Raw genomic sequence first — 20,372 nt, 5'->3', positions numbered from 1 at the left:
GTAACGACAGTGCCTTTCTGAGTGTGGTGAACTATGTGCCTGTCGGGACACGCCCCCTGCTGACTGCTCCTGTGCCTCCTCCCACAGACCCCTGTATATGTCTCAGTGTGAGTTATTGATGGTGCCTTTCTGAGTTATGCTGATTGGAGGGGCCTCCTCTTAGGGATTGTCTGGGCTTGGAGCTGTGCAAATGTTTATTGCCTTTTTTACAGGCTTGCAGACATGTTGCCATTTCACAGTACCAGCATGAGGGTTCAAACCTGAACTTGGCGCTGTCTCGTGGGGTTTGCATCTTCTCCTGTGGCTGTGATTCCTCCACGTGATCCAATTTCCTCTCCCATTCCAAAATTGTATGGGTTGGTAGGTTAATGTCTGCTGTAAGTGGAAAGCGGCCAGTGAGTGAGTGGGCGGGCAGGAGGGCCAGTGAAGGAGTGGAGATTTGAGGCTTTGACTCAGGAGGCTTCGACGAGAAGAGGCAGAGGATGAGCTTGTTCCCAGTTAGTCTTTACAATGCCTCCTGAGATGGTGATGTGCCTCTCCTGTGAGATGTAGCAGTCTTGGGGGAACTCCCCTCTCCCGCAGAGTCACATCTGCCAGAAGTGCTTACGGCTGGGCGATCTGGAAGACCGTATGAGGAATCTGGGGCAGCAGCTGGATGAACTTCGACTCATAAGGGAGAATGAGGCAGTCATAGATGAGAGCTACAGGGAGGTAGTTGCACCTAGGCTACTGGAAGCAGGTCGCTGGGTGACAGTCCGAGGGGGGAAAGCGAAGGTGAGTAGACAGAGCACCCCTGTAGCCATTCCCCTGAATAATAAGTTTACCGTCCTGGATACTGTTGGTGAGGACGACCGACCAGGTGTGAGCTATGCTGGCAGGGCCTCTGGCACTGAGACTGACCCTGTGGTGCAGAAGGATGGGACGGAGAAGAGGAGAGCTGTCGTCATTGGAGACTCTATAGTCAGGGGAGCAGACAGGAGATTTTGTGGACATGAGAAAGACACCCGCATGGTTTGTTGCCTCCCGGGTGCCAGGGTCCGGGATGTCTCTGACCGGGTGCACGACATCCTGGTACAAGAGGGAAAGCAATCAGAAGTCGTGATACATGTCGGTACCAACGACATAGGCAGGAAGAGGGATGAGGTCCTGAAGTGTGAGTTTCGGGAACTAGTCAGAAGGCTGAAGAACAGGACCTCAAGGGTGGCGTTCTCATGATTGCTGCCAGTACTACGTGATAGTGATGGTAAGAATTGAAGGAGATGGCAATTGAATGCGTGGCTGAGGAGTTTGTGCAGGGGACAGGGTTTTAGATTTTTGCACCATTGGGATCTCTTCTGGGGAAGGTGGGACCTGTACAGATTGGATGGGTTGCACCTGAACTCGAGGGAGAGCAATGTCCTTGCTGGTAGGTTTGCTAGCATGGTTCGGGAGGGTTTAAACTAATTTGCAAGGGGGATGGGACCCGGAGTGATAGAGCAGTGAAAGAAATGCATGGAGTAAAGCCAGATCTAACATATAGAGAGGCTTTGAGGAAAGAGCAGCAGAATAAAGGGTATAAAGGTAGTAAGGTAGAAGGGCTAAAGTGTGTGTACTTCAATGCAAGAAGCATCAGGAACAGAGGTGATGAACTGAGAGCTTGGATACATACACGGAATTATGATGTAGTGACCATTACTGAGACTTGGCTGGCACCAGAGCAGGAATGGATTCTCAATATTCCTGGATTTCAGTGCTTTAAAAGGGATAGAGAGGGGGGGAGAAAGGGGAGGAGGGGTGGCATTACTGGTCAGGGATACTATTACAGCTACAGAAAGGGTGGGTAATGTAGCAGGATCCTCTTTTGAGTCAGGAACAGGAAGGGAGCAGTTACTCTACTGGTGTTATTCTATAAAAGATACTTAGAGGTAGGATCTATGGGCATTTAGAGAATCATGGTCTGATCAGGGACAGTCATCATGGCTTTGTGAAGGGCAGATCGTGTCTAACAAGTCTGATAGAGTTCTTTGAGGAGGTGACCAGGCATATAGATGAGGGTGGTGCAGTGAATGTGATCTACATGAATTTTAGTAAGGCATTGGATAATGTTCCATATAGTAGGCTTATTCAGAAAGTCAGAAGGCATGGGATCCAGGGAAGTTTGGCCAGGTGGATTCAGAATTGGCTTGCCTGCAGAAGGCAGAGGGTCATGGTGGAGGGAGTACATTCAGATTGGAGGGTTGTGACTAGTGGTGTCCCACAAAGATCTGTTCTGGGACCTCTACTTTTTGTGATTTTTATTAATGACCTGGATGTGGGGGTAGAAGAGTGGGTTAGCAAGTTTGCAGACGACACAAAGGTTGGTTGTGTTGTAGATAGTGTCGAGTATTGTTGCAGAAGTGGGCTAAGAAGTGGCAGATGGAGTTCAACCCGGAGAAGTGTGAGGTGGTACACTTTGGAAGGACAAACTCCAAGGAAGAATACAAAGTAAATGGCAGGATACTTGGTAGTGTGGAAGAACAGAGGGATCTTGGGGTACATGTCCACAGATCCTTGAAAGTTGCCTCACAGGTAGATAGGGTAGCTAAGAAAGCTTATGGGGTGTTAGCTTTCATAAGTCAAGGGATAGAGTTTAAGAGATGTGATGTAATGATGTAGCTCTATAAAACTCTAATTAGGCCACACTTGGAGTACTGTGTCCAGTTCTGGTCGCCTCAGTATAGGAAGGATGTGGAAGCATTGGAAAGGGTACAGAGGAGATTTACCAGGATGCTGCCTGGTTTAGAGAGTATGGATTATGATCAGAGATTAAGGGAGCTAGGGCTTTATTCTTTGGAGAGGAGGAGGATGAGAGGAGACATGTTAGAGGTGTACAAGATATTAAGAGGAATAGATAGAGTGGGCAGCCAGCACCCCTTCCCCAGGGCACCACTGCTCAGTACAAGAGGACATGGCTTTAAGGTAAGGGGTGGGAAGATCAAGGGGGATATTAGAGGAAGGTTTTTCACTCAGAGAGTGGTTGGTGCGAGGAATGCACTGCCTGAGTTAGTGGTGGAGGCAGATACACTAGTGAAGTTTAAGAGACTACTAGACAGGTATATGGAGGAATTTAAGGTGGGAGGTTATATGTGAGGCAGGGTTTGAAAGTCAGCACAACATTGTGGGCCGAAGGGCCTGTAATGCGCTGTATTATTCTATGTTCTATGTTCCCCTAGTGTAGAAGTGAGTAGCAGAACCCAAGGGTAGATGATAAATATAATGTATGGATTATTTCTTTTAGAGCCATGACCCCCGCTCCCTCCTCTTTGTTCTATTGTCTGCACATGTGCATTGCTCTCTCTCTCTCTCGCTGCAATGTGAATACACCAGTTAAAGCTATCTTCCTCGTGCGTGCTTTTACTTAATTGATATGTAGTTGTCCACAGACACAGCAAATTGGCGACAAGTATGAACCTGAATGTCAGAAAATACCATGAACTGCACAGTCAGTTATAGCACGACTACGGATGAAACAGTGAGAGTTAAACAGTACGGAAAAGACCAACAAACGGATGAGTAACAGTGAAAGATGTTCTGAATTTAAATTGAAAATAACATGATGATGGCTTTATTCGGGTAAAGACCAATTTGATAGCACTAATTAAGTCTGGGAGTTGTATGTCGAGAAGGTTGAACTGTATTGTAATGCAAAACAACGTGAAGGAGCAAAAGAAAGCCCCTGCACTTCTTAGCTTAATGGGCCCAAGTACATACATACTCTTACGGAATTTAGTAACCCCTGAAATGCCAGCAAGCAAGATGTTTGACGAAATTGTTACTATTTTACAAAATCACTTGAGCCCTAACTTGTTGGTAATGGCTGAGAAATTTTGGTTTTACTCAAGTAACCAGTCAAAAGTTGAAAGCAGAACTATGCAAATTTTCTCCCTATTGTGACTTTACAGATGCACTTTCTGATGTATTAAGGAACAGGCTGATATGTGGCATGTCTTGTCAAAGGACTCAAAAGAGGCTACTGTCAGAAAGAGACCTAACCGTAGGACGGCATTGACCATTGCAATATTGTTAGAATATTGAACTGCACAAAATATCCCTAAATAGTGCAAAAAGGCAAAAAGTGTTATCAATGTGGAAAATCCTCTCATCATGCTGATGACTGTTGGTTCAAAGAGAAAGTCTGCAGAAAGTGTGACATAGAGAGAGCATGCAAGGCAGACACAATGCACAACCAAGTGAAAAGTCTCCAATGTAAAACTAAGCAAAAGCATAAAGTTATCGAATGTAAAACAGAATTAGCCAAGATAAAGTCTGACAAAGGTGAACTGTTATGCCTAGAACTGCATAGTACAATAGAGCAGATCACAAAATTATCTGGATTACAATTGATGTGTCTGGTGTAAACCTGAAAATGGAGCTGGATAGAGGGTCAGCTTTGTCTATAATTCTAGAGGCTGACTGCAACAGACTGTTTTCTAAGATACCACTAGAGAAGACCTCAGTGATACTGAAAACCATCACAGGCGAAAAATTGTTTCCCCAAAGGCAAACTGAAGGTAAGCGTGACATATGGATTCCAAACACAGCAGTTAATGCTTTAAGTATTGAACAGTGGAGGGCCAGAACTTCTTAGATGTGAATAGTTGAGAAAAATCCAACTAGACTGGCACTCAGTCAGAGCTCTCAGTGTGACAGGCAACTGCAGCCCAAATGGTAGCACTAACCAAAGGCTGTCATAGCTGTTCAATGCTAATCAGAAGGTGTTTGAGAAGGGAATAGATAAACAGATTGAAGATTTGGCCAAAAGCTGTTCTGGATAAAATGCACCTTCATAGGCAGCTTTACACCGGGGAGTGGCCATTGTCACCATGGCAAAGAGTACATATTGACTTTGCTGGGTCATTCAGGGACTCCACGTTTCTAATTGCTGTGGATGCTCATTTGAAGTGGCCAGGGGTCATACCAATGAAGTCAACCACCTCAGAAAAGTCTTTGCCCTGAGGACTATTTTCGCCAGAAATGGCTTACCAGAAGAAATAGGGAGTGACAACAGACCACAATACATGTCAGAAGAATTCTAACTGTCAACTCCTCAACACACAGCAACGAATGAGTTAGCTGAAAGGTTTATCCAAACCTTCAAGAAGTCCATTAAAGGAATGGACAAGGAGGACATTTCACTACAGCACAAGGTGGCTAACCTCCTTCTTGTGTATTGGAACTCTGTTCATGCAATGACAAATCAAACACTTGCAATGCTCTTCACGAGCAGGAATCTGAGATCTCACATAGACCTCCTGAAACCAGATCTATGGAGTAAAGTGCAGAATAAACAGTTCAGCCAGTTGCCAAGTGAAGCAGCAAGGAGCTTTGAGATTGGACAGGAAGTACTAATACGTACTTACTGAGAAGCCAAGTGGACACCCGTAGGATAGCTACAAGAACTGGAACCCTGATGTACACAGTGGATGTTGGAGATCAGACATGGAGACGTCATGTGGACCAGCCGTTGGATGCTCAACAGAGGAACATACCTGAGTTGACTGCATCCAACAAGATGGACACGTTACAGTCACTGACAGCAATGTGACACCAGAAACCGACACAAGGCATCCTATGCCACTCCACAGAACCAGAGGCACAAAGAGAACATTACCTTTGACAAGACACCTGCCAAACCTGATGCCTCCCCACAGGTTCAGAGGCACTATCCTGAAAGAAATGCAGTACCACCCAAAAGACTGAATCTTTAGAACTGTGAAATTAGTTATGGACTGCTATTGTGCACACACGTTTACTTGGAATATGGGTTTATGAAAGGGACATTTAATGCTTTGTATATATACAGTTGATGTTGCATTAATCTAAAGGGGGAGGAAGTGTAATATATGGATCCATTTCTTTCAGAGCAATGACACCTCTCCCCCTTAGGACTATATATTGAGCTGTCGTCCAACATGTGCTCTTGTCTACCTACACGTGGGCAGTTCTCTCTCTCTCTCGTTGTGATGTGGATACACCAGTTAAAGCTATCTCCCACATGCTTTTACTTAATTTACATGTAGTTGTGCACAGGCACAACAACGGGAATGTGGGAGGAATAAAATAAGGGATTGGTGTAGATGGACATTAATGATTAGCATGGAGTTGATGGGTCAAAGGGTTTGTTTCCATGCTGTATATCACTGTGACTCTCAGCTAGCTACCAAATGTAAAACATAAGATGTTTTGCGAGTACAGCACAAGAACAGGCCCTTCAGCCCACCACGTCTGTGCTGATGATGATGCCAGTCTAAATCAATCCCTTCTGTCTACACATGATCTATATCAAAGTGTTGCCATCTTTTCATTCCCTAAAGCAACTTCCTGTTACCCTGATGAACATCGAAAGAGAAAGGAGCAAACGACCTGGGCTCTGCAGACAGTGATGCAAATGACCTGAATCAGCCTGTGCAGTGACACAAGCCTTTAAGAAGTGAAATGAAGCCATTTATCATCTCAAAGACTGCATTGCAAACAGTCATTTTCTATAATTTTCCATGCAATGTCAACCAGCTGGCCTGGTAAGTACTTTGCAACGTCCATTGAATGCAGAATATTGCCTGATAGAGTTGAAAGCTTTCTGCAAAGTGTATTAGAATGCAGCCATTTTATCATATTGTCTGATAAAATTAAACCATGTGCTTTTATTCTTGGGAGAAGGTCCTAATATTGATAGTTATGAACCTTGCTGAAAATATTCTCAACTTCGACTGATGCTGAGAATGCTTAAAAAAATTAAGGTTTGCTATTCACAGAAAGTCACATTAGGGATTCATTAGTTAAATGCTGTCTGGCATTAATTTTATTTAAAAAAAATGCTGTATAAAAGCATCAAGGATACAATGCTGCTTTCATATGATGTAGATTCCATTCCCTTTAATTAGTCAAACAATATAAGAACCACAAATTGTTGGGGGCGTTATAGGATGTCACTTAAGCAATGACTCAATCACATCATACATCTCAAGAATAAGGCTTGATTGCTTTGCAAGTGGCACAGAAATCTGGACATTAATTATAGCATTGTATCTATCATTTACCATCCTTTCCTTTTAAAGCCTGTATATAAATTAGCCTCAAAGAAATAAACACGAGTCAAATGACAGTCCAAAGGTGAGAGGTTCTGATGGAAGACTGCAAGATTCCGCTCGGCAGTCATCACTGGGTGACAGTACTGGCCTGTGAGCCTGGAATCCATTAAAACAATTAATTGTGCAATGAATTTTTTTCCTGGAGTCAAATACTAAATCACCTTTCCAGTTCAGGAGAGTAAGATAAAGAGTCACATGAATAAGGTTGAATTTGTGATTCGTTTAAAGGTGGTGCATACTGACAATTGGATAATTCACTTATCAGTCAGGCCCAGAGACTGCACTTCTTTAAGTAGTCACACGCGCACGAGATTCTGCAGATGCTGCAAATCTTGAGCAACACAAAAATAATACTGGAGGAGATCAGCAAATCAGGTAGGATCTATCTCCAATTTGCAGTTTGGAACAGATCCCTCAACCTGAGGACCTGCAACCATGAATAACCAAGGTACTTGACCTCCTGTCTCCCCAGTCTCAGCTCCTTCCATACACTTCCCGGGTGTTTGATTGGTTTCCTCTCATGACTGTTCATGGTTCTCTGTCATGGAATCATGGAGGAGAGGAATCAGGCCCTTCAACATCCCTCCCCAAGTAGGTATCCACTGTCAATCACTCACTGACACTAATCCTACATTCATCCCATTTATTCCCCCACATTCCCATCGAACTGAACACTCACAAGCAATAACTTACAGTGGTCAATTAACCCACCAACCCACATATATCTGGGATGTGGAAAATAAATGAACACCCAGAAAAGATCCATATAGCACAGGGACAGTGTAGAAAGATCAGTACACAAGGTCAGGACTGAACCTGAGTCTCTGGTGAATCAGTGGCTTTACTATATGTACCACTGTGCTTCCCAACATTTGCCCTCCCAGTCCCCCCATCCTAATTAAAATTTAGACTCTGATTATGGGGGGACGGAGTGGTGGAAAGGAGGTTCTGCATGGAGGTGTGAAGATGGTGGATTGCTCCTGAATTCAGGGACCAGCAGTACAGATAGAAAGAGAGATAAGTTGTGTACTTTAGTACCAAACAGTACAGGCAGAGAGATAAGCTTCTGCACAGTGGATATAGGGTTAGGAAAGATGTTAGGGAGCAGGTCATCGAGGATGGTAATTGCTAGGTTACTCCCAGTGCCACATGCTACTGAAGGACTGAAAGTTAGAGCAACTGAGGAGCTGGTGCAGGGAGCAGGGATTCAGGTTTCTGAATCATTGGGACCTCTTTAAGGGGCAGAGTTGACCTCTATAGGAGGTATGGGTTATAACTAAACTGAAATTTAACCAATATCCCAGAAAGGAGGTTTGCAGCTTCTATCTGGGAGGGTTTAAAGTCACTGGCTTGGGGATGGGAACCAAAGAACAGGTCACACAACACTATTAATAACTTCATAACTTCAGAAGAATCCTTAACATAAGGAGATAATATCATCCTGAATAAATTTAATAACTCCATCTCAAAAGCCTTTCAAAGTACAGAATTCGAAAGAATTACTAACCTCTGTGTTTCTCCTCATCTTCATCCTAACTGACTGTTTATTCTGAGATTCTTGGTGCTTAGCTAGAGGGATTGAATTTAAGAGCATGGTGGTTACACTGCAACTGTACAAGATACAGGTGAGGCCGCACCTGGAGTACTGTGTGTAGTTCTGGTCACCTTACCTGAGGAACCTGCCATTCCTGGAACCACTGCAATGAACTTGCTCTATAACAAGTATCTCCTTGGGAGAGAATTCTACTGAACCCAGACTGCTCAAATGCTTCTGAACCATGCATAACAACTCATTTCAGATGCCCCCATGGTCCTGGGCAGCTTTACTTGCAATTGTTGCTCACATGTGTTGGCACTAAGGTAAGAGAGTGTAAAACTAGGGCCATAGCTTTAAGGTGAGGGGCAACATTTTCACATTGAGGTGCTGGGTATATGGAACAAGCTGCCAGAGGAATTGATAGAGGTGAATGCAATTATAACTTTTAAAAGATATTTAGATTTCCTTATTAACTGTGTTATGCATTTTTATAATTCATGTGGAAGGGTACATGGTTAGGAAAGGTTTAGAAGGACATGGGTGGTCTGTGGGCATGTTGGGCTAACACAGGCAGGCAACTTGATCAGCATGAACGTGTTGGATCAGAGTCAGTTTCTCTGCTGTATCAGACTATGTGACTCTAGAACTAGATCAACAAAGTGGGCAATGATCTGTCAGATGGGCATAATAGGAAAATGTGACACTTGAAATTTTGCCAGGAGAATTATAAAAAAGGAAGCATATTGTGACCTTTCCGTAGGGGGTATAGTTGACATTCCACCCCCACATTTCTGATGACCAGCACTATTTACTGTTCTTGTACTAAAATGCCTTTGTGGGATTATGGTGGGATGTTCCATTTAATTTATCCCTGTGTTCTATTGTTGCATTCTGCTTTTTTCCCTCTTGTTCTAGCTCAAAAGACATGATGATGGAATGATCTGTTTGGATGGCACATAAACAAAAGCTTTTCACTGTATGTATCTCCGCACATTAAACCAATTACCAGTTACCAAGTTTCTCCAGGATAATATATTCCAGTTAACTCTGCAATACAGCAGGGACATGATCCCATGTGATGTTAATGAGGCAAATCATTTCAGACTTACAAGGGTGAACAGGACAGTTGAATTTTATAAGGAACGTGGAAGTAGCCAGAGATAAAGATGGAAATTGCTGGAAATACACAGTTTAGATGTTAATGACTTGCTTCATGAAGGAAAAGGAAACTAATTTTAGACTGCATAACACTGAAAAAATGGCAATGTGCTTTCAAATTTCAGGACTTCTTTATGAATCATAGTGTCATACAGAATAGAAACAGGTCCTTCAGCCCAAATGAACCATCTAAGCTCTCCCACTTTGCCCAAGTTATTAACCCAAATCTTATTCAGGTGTCTTTCCAAATGAGTTGCCAACTGGATGAGTGGGGGCAGCTGGAACAGTCCCTGCTGCTTTTTACAACTTTGAGGAGAAGGAGTCAGCCTCATCTAAACACCTGCTACATCAACATAGCCAAGCCAAAAACTCATCCTCTCAGGCTATAAAACCATAGTTATGCCCTGCAGAAGTCCGTTGTCACCATGGCAACTGGTGATCATGAAATACTGAGCTATCTAATTCAGTTCTTAAACACTCCACACACAGGTAAAAAAATATACAAGTGGGAGTGTCATGATAAAAGAATATGTCATGCAGAGAAAATAAATTGCAAATTACTGAGTGCATGGATGCCATTGTCACTGGATACCTTGTTTGGACTTCACTGTAATTTGGGATGAGTTTCTGTTGCAATAGGTGAAAAACTCAAGTAGCTCAAGAAGAAGAAAAACTGCCACATTGTATCAACTGGGAACAATATTGAGATGTCTATTGTGTCCGTGGATTGTAGAGAAGAGTTATGAATTACACAAGTGTTAACAGAGTTGGGATTCAGTAATCTTGATGATTTAGGACCCACGTTGAGCAAAAGAATTCTTAGATTCTCTCCTTCACTCAAGTGGTAAACCTGCAGTTAGCAACTGGCAGAACATATCCTCTGTGAAGGTAGCTTCCTTGAGCTTGACCTCAGGTAGTGCTGATGTTGGTGAACGATACCTTCTGACATATTTTATATCGTAATTAACTCTTCCTTCAGCCTCCTCTCTTCCATTGAAAACACACTTAGCCTATCTAAACTTAGTTCAGGTGACAGGTTTTAAATCCAGGCCACAAGCTAGTAACTCTGGTCTGTTGTAATCATACCTTTCTGTAATGTGGTGACTATAATGGTGTGTCATACTCAGGCTGTGGCTTAGCCACTGCTGCACACATTTCGACATCAAAGGACACGCAAGTAGGCACAGGGGGTGGGGTGATTCCATTGATACAGAATAAAATCAAATCTTAGAAAGAGGTGATATAGGATCAGAAGATCAAGTTTAATTGTCATTCAACCATACATGAATACCAATGGATACAGCCAAATGAAACAGCGCTACTCCAGGGGCAAAGTGCAAAACACAGACCCAACAGTCATACACAGCACAAGGCCCATATAAGATATCAATAAAATACAGTCACACACACTAAAATCCAAGACCTTGAGTCCATGATCCACACCAAGTGCAGCTCCTTCAGTTTCTCTCCCAACGGGATACTTGCTTATGGAGTAGACCTTTAAGTTCTTAATGTCATAAAAAAACGCATTTGACAAAGACAGTAACACTGTTGGTTGACCCCGTAGAAGCTGCTGTGACCAATTGCACCTCCATGTTACTGGAAATAGAATATGTAGAATCCTTGTGGATAGGGTTAAAAAGCTGCGAGGGTAAAGAAACCCTGATGACCCTGATGGAAGTTATATACAGACCCCCAAACGGTAGCCAGGATATGGGATACAAATTGCAATGGGAGATAGAAAAGACATTTAAAAAGGATAATGTTACAATAGTCATGGGTGATTTTGGTATGCAAGTAGATTAGGAAAATCAGGTTGGTACTGTGAGGAAATTTGTAGAGTGTCCACGAGATGACTTTCTAGAGCAGCTTGTAGTTGAGCCCACTGGGGAAAAGTCAATTCTGTATTGGATGTTGTGTAATGAGGTAGATTTGATTTGGGAGGTTAAGGTAAAGAAACCCTTTGGAGACAGTGATCACAATATGAGAAAATTCAAGTTCAAAGTACATTTATTAATGTATGTATACGTTGTACAGCCTTGGGATTCGTTTCCTTACAGTTAGCTACAAAACAAAGAAACCCAAAAGAACTGATGGAAAAAAAGACCGTCAAACAACTCAGTGAGCAGAGAAAAAAATCTAATCAAGCAGGCAATAAAGGTAAGCAAATAGCATTCAGAACTGAACTTTATGAAAGTGAAACTCCACGGACATGAAGTCACAGCATCAGTTCAGCGCAGGACAAGTAAATGTGGCAGAGTAGCAAGCTAAACCTGTCCATTCCTCGCCTCCACTTCCAATGCCATGGATTTGTTCTGCAGTTTGACAGGGAGAAGATAAATTCAGTGTTACAGTGATGTTAACAGAATTGCAGAGAGGCATGAAAGAGCAGCTGGCCACAACTGATTGGAAGAGGACTGTAGCAGCAACTTGAACAAAATAATGTTGCTCCTAGTAATCATACACCCTTCAATCAACCCAATAGTAGTCTTCCAAAAAGTCAAAGAAAAGTATATGTTTCTTTATTAGCAACTAGCAAAACATACAATCTTGAAGCAGTGAAACTTACAAAACTAAAACTAATGATATTAAATGTACTTAAGCAGACTTAAGTGAAGTTAAGCAGTTCATGAAAGATATCATACCTAGTGATCCCCAGTACTGAACTTCCCAGAACAAAGCATGAATACCTAACTACTTCTCTTAGCTTTTAATGCGCCTCCATTCACATGACTAGTTGCTTTAATAAATGTGCAATGCAGAATACAATGCTAATAGAAAGCAGATGCCTGACACCGCCATTCCAGCCCCTTATTCATTATAAAATCAACTAGAAACTACCAAAGACATGAAATCTTAACATTCATGTCCTCTGTCTGGTAGGTGATCTATTTTTGGTCATGATCTTCTCTTGACAAACCAGGTTGTTCCTCTTGACTGTGTTCAGGGAAATCTGTCTTGAATTGCTGCTGCCAAAGCTCATTCAAGTGGAAAACTGAAACCCTGTTAACTGTCAGCATAATCTCTTCTGCCACCATGGCCTCCTTGTAATGGTCCATTAACAGCCCAACCCAACATTGTTCTGATTGCGTAGGGCCAGTCATTAACACTGAAATTTATTTACAATGGGTCCAATACTTCAGGCAGATCCGTCTCTATCAGCAGCTCAATTTCTGGCAAATGAATATGCTTTAGGTGAGACCATTTCTGAAGATCTCTCTGACGAGGTATGTTCCTTTGTAGACAGGAATACTTTCCTGCATATAGAGGTTAGGCATTTCATAATAGTTTAAAATATCTAAGGCAGCCATTTCCAATCTTGAAATGATGAAGGTGTTCACAACCTTCTCCTGACCCATGGTGCGTAAGAGAATGCGTATTCCTTTTCCTGTCAGGTTGAGCTTGTTCCCGAGGCTCACTGTGCTTCCTTGATCTCAGAAAGCATAATTGGCCACTGTTTTGTTATCTTTCGTAGACTTGACTAGAACTGGAATGAAAGGAAGTTTACAATCATGATCGCTAGCCCCCTTACACCCATTAGATACCAGGGTGTTACTCACTCTGTATTTGATTCTTTCATGGCTTATTTCAAATCTGCGCCCTTTTCATCAGAGTGAATATGAAGTATGCTGCATACCTTGTATGAAAGAAGTTTCCTTCAATCCTTGCTGATGCGTCCCACACACAAACAGCTAAAGCAGATATCATTTTCTTTTAGGAAAGCAATCTTCTAGTTATCAACCCTTTTCGCCAGCTGAGAGCACAAATCCAAAGTATGTTAACCTTGGCAGAGCAGACAAATCCTTGAGCATTTCCCTTCCATTAGTTCCAGGCTCAGCTTTAGGTTCACTTTTCACAGTGAAAAGTGCTGCTTCCTTTCGCCTTAGAATGTCTTTGTTCTGTTCACACCTTTGCTTGCTGCTGGTGATGTAGTGTTGTATAAATTCCCAAACATTGGGTGTGTAGAAATCTTTACCTGCCTTTCAATAAAACCAACAATATCAGTGAAATTAATCTTACTGCTTACAGGCCACTGATCTCCATTTATTGTTTACCTTATGGAGCAACCTCTTTACAATAATTATCATATTAGCAGGCACATCCAGCTCACACATGTCCTGGCATTACAACAGCCTCTAAGAAAAATTCTATAGTTTTCACGTCTTCTAATTTGATATGCAGCCAAGAAAGAGCCTTTTCCGTGCAGGCTGCAGCAATTTTCTGCTCAATTTCAAAACATTCCTGTAGTAAAGCTTTTAGCCTTTAGATATCCTTGCTCCAGGTTGGCTCGCTAAAAATGTTTGACAAGCTCTCTAGAGTAAGCTCCAGTGAGCTGTTCAAGAAAACAGAGGCAGTCACTGTAATGATCAGTTTTGCCTTCAATGCTACTCTTGAAAGCCCTCATAAATGAATACTACTGCAATAGATTGCCATCAAAGATGTGAATCTCTCTTTTAGGCAGAGATGCAATGCATTGTTGTTGAACTACTAGGCTTTCTATTTCCTTTTGTGTCCTTGTGGCCTCCAGCGCATGATTTAGACTTTTATCGGCTGAAATACGAGTGTCACCATACTGTAGGTCATTGTCTTCTGAAGAAGCATCTGCTATTGGTTATGGCATAGATTCAGAAAGGCTGAGAGTGAACACCCTGAACTACCCCTTGGGGTCCAAATCTGTGGTTCACAGATGCCTGAGGAACAAATGTATCCACGTTGACATTGATTATGTTGGATTTTTCAGCCATGATAACATAGGAACTCTCACCATAGAACTCTCCTGCTGGAGCACTTTTAACATCCACAGTGCTTGAAGTGCAAGTTCTTCCTGCAAATTAAGCTTTCATTGTATCTTTCATTCTTTCATTGTATCTGCTTCTTTCCTCTCCAAAGTTGCTCTTTATTTCTCTGAAGCTGTTCTTCCGTCTGTTTGTCTTACTTCCAATGCATGTTTATCCTTCAATATTTGTTTCTTATGCATAACTCAGCTAAATCACCCTCCCTTATAATGCATGCTGAGGAGGTATGAGACACATGGGACACTCTGTCTGCAGGGTGTACATCATCCTGAAAATCATCAGCTGACATCTGTTCTGCCTAACTGTCCAATTTGTCTGTGGACAGAATGTCGCAGCAACTCAAACAAACCAGTGCCAGGGCTAGTGACATAGCATGGGGAGTTACCTTTTATGACATGCCCTCTGATCAAAATGTTCCAAAAAGTCAAAGAAATGCATTTGATCCTTTATTAGCAATTAGCAAAACATGCAATCTTGAAGTGATAAAACTTATGAGACCAAATACAGAGATATTAAGCATACAGGCCACATCAGTGGCCTCTGTATCTGCAGATTCAACCAACAGTGGATCGAAAATATTCAAAAAAATTCCAGGAAGTTCCAAAAAGCAAAACTTGAATTTGCCGCGCGCCGAGCACTAAGCTGAATCCACGCGAATGAAATGATGTGTAGGCATACCCGGCTGTAGCCGCCCACCCTTTCACGGATCCTCAGTCTCTCTCCATCACTCTTTGAGCATTGTTTGCCTCACATCTCGTTCATTCACTACTTGTGTTGTGTGCGAGAGGAAGGAGTTTAAGGCTAGTAAAGAATGGCCGGCCAGCTATGTAAAGCACTACAGCCTCGAGAACTTAAAGATCACAGGAGAATTGGGATTGATTAATGCCAAGGCAGCATCAGTGTTCCCAGAAGAGCTACAATGGTTGTGTCTGTACTGGACATGTACAGACTTTCTTATCTTGTCATTATTCCTTAAAAAATACAGTATAACAACCATTTACATAGCATTTACATTGTATTAGGTATTATAAGTAATCTAGAGATGATTTAAAGTATTCGGGAGGATGTGCGTAGGTTATATGCAAATACTACGCCATTTTATATAAGGGACATGAGCATCTGCGTTTTTTGGTATCTGTGGGGGGTCCTGGAACCAATCCCCCCCTCCCCCAGATACTGAGGGACGACTGTACTTAAGTGGCCTTAAACAAAGTTAAGCAGTCAACAAAAGATGTGACATACAGCAGTTCCCAGCACTATACTGCCCAGAACAAAGCGTGAATACATAGCTAAACCTTTTGCTTTTACCATGTCCCACCCACATGACTAGTTATCATAATAATAAACACACAACACAGAATACAATGCTGATAGAAAACAGTTGCATGGCTCCTACAGGAGTTTCTGGGGGCGATCCGAAGGCCCACGATGGATAGATCCCAAAGATGAAGAAGTATTCAAAAGAGAAGATGAGGCAACCATGGCTGACAAGGGAAGTCAAAGACATCACAAAAGAAGAGGGAAGGCATATAATATAGCAAAGATTAGTGGGAAGTTAGAGGATTGGGAAGCTTTTCAAAGCCAACAGAAGGCAACTAAAAGCCATAACAAGAAAAAAGATGAAATATAGAGATAAGCTAGCCAATAAAATAAAAGGGATAATACTGCATAAAGAGTAAAAGAGCAGCGAGAGTGAATATCAGACCACTGGAAAATTATGCTGGAGAGGTAGTGATGGGACACAAAGAAATGGCGAATGATTAATAAATATTTTGCATCAGTCTTCACTGTGGAAGATGCCAGCAGTATGCCAGAAATGCAAGAGTGTTGAGGGGCAGAAGAGAGGGTAGTTGGTTTTACTACGGAGAAGGTGCTCAGGAAGCTGAAAGGTCTGAAGGTAGCTAAGTCAATTGTATTAGATGGACTGCATCCCAGGGTTGATCTTTCAAGAATCACTAGATTCTGGAATAGTTCTGGAGGACCGGGAAATTGCAAACGTCACTCCAGTCTTTCAGGAGGGAGGAGGTAGAATAAAAGAAATTATAGGCCATTTAGCCTGACTTCAGTGGTTTGGAAAACATTGGAGTTTGCCTGATGTTGTAGTGTATGAAGGAAGAGAAGTGGGTGCAGTTACTTTTACAAGAGAGAAGGTGCTCAAAAAGCTGAAAGACCTAATGGTACATAAGTCACCTGGTCCAGAGCAACTGCACCCTAGGGTTCTGAAAGAGGTAGTTTTAGAGATTGTGGTGGCATTGGAAATGATCTTTCAAAACTCATTGGACTCAGGCTGGAAAATTGTGCTGGAAAATTGCAAATGTTACTCCACTCTTTAAGAAAGGAGGAAGGCAGCAGAAAGGAAATTATAGACCAGTTAGCCTGACCTCAGTGAATGGGAAGATGTCAGAGACAATTGTTAAGGGTGAGGTGATGGAGTACTTGGTGACACAGGACAAGACAGTACAAAGCCAGCATGGTTTCCTTCAGGGAAAATCTTGCCTGATAAACCTGTTGGAATTCTTTGAGGAGATTACAGGTAGTATAGATAAAGGGGATGCTGTGGATGTTGTATATTGGACTTTAAGAAGGCCGTTGACAAGGTGCCACACATAAGGCTGCTTACCGAGTTAAGAGCCCATGGTATTACATGAAAGTACTGTTACTAAGATGATTAGAGCATTGGCTGATTGCTAGGAGGCAGTGAATAGGAATAAAAGAATCTGTTTCTAATTGGCTGCCAGTGACTAGCAGTGTTCCGTAGGATCGGTATTGGGACCATTTCTTTTTATGCTGTATTTAAATGATTTAGATGATGGAATATATGGCTTTGTTGCCAAGTTTGCAGATGATACGAGGATTGGTGGAAGGTAGTGTTGAGGAAACAGATAGGATGCAGAAGGACTTAGACAGATTAGGAGAATGGGCAAGAAAGTGACAATGTTGGAAAATGCATGGCTATGGATTGGTAGAAGAAATAAATGTGTGGTCTATTTTCTAAACAGGGAGAAAATCCAGGAATCTGAGATGCAAAGGTTCTTGGGAGTCCTTGTGTAGAATTCCCTAAAGGTTAACTTGCAGGTTGAGTTGGTGGTGAGGAAGGCAAATGCCATGTTAGCATTAATTTCAAGAGGTCTAGAATATAAGAGCAACGATATGATGCTGAGGCTTTATAAGGCACTGGTGAGGCCTCACCTTGAATATTGTGAACAGTTTCAGACCCCTCATCTTAGAAAAGATGTGCTGGCATTAGAGATGGTCCAGAAGAGGTTTACAAAGATGATTCCAGAAATGAAAGGGTTATCATATGAACAACGTTTGATGGCTTCGGGTCTGTACTTGCTAGAATTTAGAAGGATGAGAGGGGAACTTATTGAAACCTTTCAAAGGTTTAAAAGCTTAGACAGAGTAGATGTAGAAAGGATGTTTCTCATTGTAGGAGAGTCTAGGACAAGAGGGCACAGCCTCAGGACAGAGGGGTACCCTTTCAAAACAGAGATGTGGAGAAATTTCTTTAGAAAAAAGTTGGTGAATTTGTGGAATTTCTTGCCACATGCAGCTGTGGAGGCCAGGCCATTGGGTGTATTTAAGACAGAAATTGATAGATTCTTGATTGGACATGGCATCAAAGCTTACAGAGAGAAGGCTGGGAAATGGGGTTGAGGAGGAGATTTAAAAAAAAGATCAGCCATGATTGAATGGCGGAGCAGACTTGATGGGCCAAATAGCCTAATTCTGCTCCTATGTCTTATGGTCTTATTATTAAAAATGAGGTTTTGGAGTACTTGGAGGCACATGACAAGATGTTGGACTTCCTTGAGGAAGAACAGGCAAGAAAGAAAAAGGAGAGTCAGTGGATGATGTGTACTTGGATTTTCAAAATGGCTTTAAAAATATCAGACTTGAGACTGCAAAACGAGATTGGAGTCAATGGTGTTACAGGAAAAGGATTAGCATGGATAGAAGATTGGCTTATTGGTGGGAGGCAAAGTGCAGAAATAAAGAGAGCCTTTTCTGGTTGGCTGTCAGTGACTAGTGGTGTTCCTCAGGGGCTGGTGTTGGGACCAGCTCTTTTCACATTATATGTTAATGATGGAATTGATGGCTGGGTTTGTGGATGATATAAACATAAGTGGACACTTAGGTGGTGTTGCACAAGCAGGATATCTGCAGAAGGACATGGACAGATTGGGAGAATGGGCCAAAAAGTGGCAGTTGGAATACAGTGCCATGCACTTTGGTAGAAGTAGTAAAAGTGTAGACTACCTTCTAATGGAGAGAACATTCAAAAATCCAATATGTAAAGGAACTTAGGAGCCCTCATGCAGAATTACCTAAAGGTTAACTTGCTGGTTGAGTCAGTGATGAGGAAGGCAAGTGCAATGTTAGCATTAACTTCAAGAGGACTAGGATATAAAAGCAAGGATGTAATGTTGAGGCTTTATAAGTCACAGATGAGGCCTCACTGGCTTGTGAGCAGTTTTATGCTCCTTATCTAAGCAAGGATGTGGTGACATTGGAGAGAGCTCAGAGAAGGTTCATGAGAATTCAGGGAATGAAAGAAGTGTTTGATGGATCTGGGCCTGCACTTCTTGGAATGTAGAAAAACGATGGAGGGATCTTATTGAAACCTATTGAATGTTGAAAGCCCTAGATAGAGTGGATGTGAAGAGGATGTTTCCTATACTGAGGGAAGTCTAGGGCCAGAGGGCACAGCCTCAGATTGGAGGGATATCCATTTGGAACAGAGCCGAGAAGGATTTTTTTTAGCCAGAAGCTGGTGATTCTGTGGAATTCTCTGCTGCATGGTTGTGAAGGCCAGATCACTGAGTGCATTTAAATAGGTTGTTGATAAATTCTTGATTAGTCAAGGTGTGAAAGGTTATGGGGAGAAGGCTGGAAATGAGGTTGATCAGCCATGATAAAACGGCAGTGCAGACTCAATGGTCTGAATGGCCTAAATCTGCTCCTATCTGTTATGGTCTTCTGCTGCTTTACATTAGAAATTTCAAAGATGATTAATAAAATCAAGGACAATAAATGCTGGCAAGAGTGAAACCCATGGAATTAAATACAAACATAAGAAAGAGGAGCAGCAACAGGCCAGCTGGCAACACAGGCTGTGAAACACATAGATTTGGATTGTACTTCTCTCAGTGGAGTAATTATGACAATACACTTACAGCTAAGATGCTCCAGTTTTGCATTTCCTTCTAATTTGGCTTTACTTGGTGCCCATACATGGTACACTGTACAATAAGTGCAGCAGAAATATTTACATACAATTCCTAAGTATTTTCTGTCCTTCTCACAACTTGTTTTCTTACTTCAGTTTGCACCATCAGAAAGCTTTGCTGCAATGCATCTGATCTGCTCCTCACACCCATTAATATTTATTGTAAATAGCTGAGGCCACAGCACTGATCCCTGTGGTATCCTATGACTCACATAGCTGGAAATGACCATCTATCCTAACTTTATTTTCTGTTAGTTTTTTCAGTTATCCATCCGTATTACTCCCAACTTCTAAAACTTTTATTCTAAGCAATATAAGTTATCAAATAGTGAAAGGAATAGTGTCAATGTGGATATGAAATTTGCTGAGGAATAGAGGCAGAGAGAAGCTGAGTTTCATTCTGGATGGTGACACTCTGTATTGTTCTCCAGAGGCTGCTATGATGGTCTCTGATCTTTCTAACTTCTATTCCAAAATTACTGGTGCAGCCGTAACTCCAGTCACCTGGTTTGATCTTGGGGTTGGCTGAATGAAGCTGCATGTTT

Source organism: Hypanus sabinus, chromosome 2 (genome assembly GCF_030144855.1).
Source record: "Hypanus sabinus isolate sHypSab1 chromosome 2, sHypSab1.hap1, whole genome shotgun sequence".
In the NCBI taxonomy this organism is placed as follows: domain Eukaryota; kingdom Metazoa; phylum Chordata; class Chondrichthyes; order Myliobatiformes; family Dasyatidae; genus Hypanus; species Hypanus sabinus.
Note: the sequence above shows the minus strand (reverse complement) of the source record.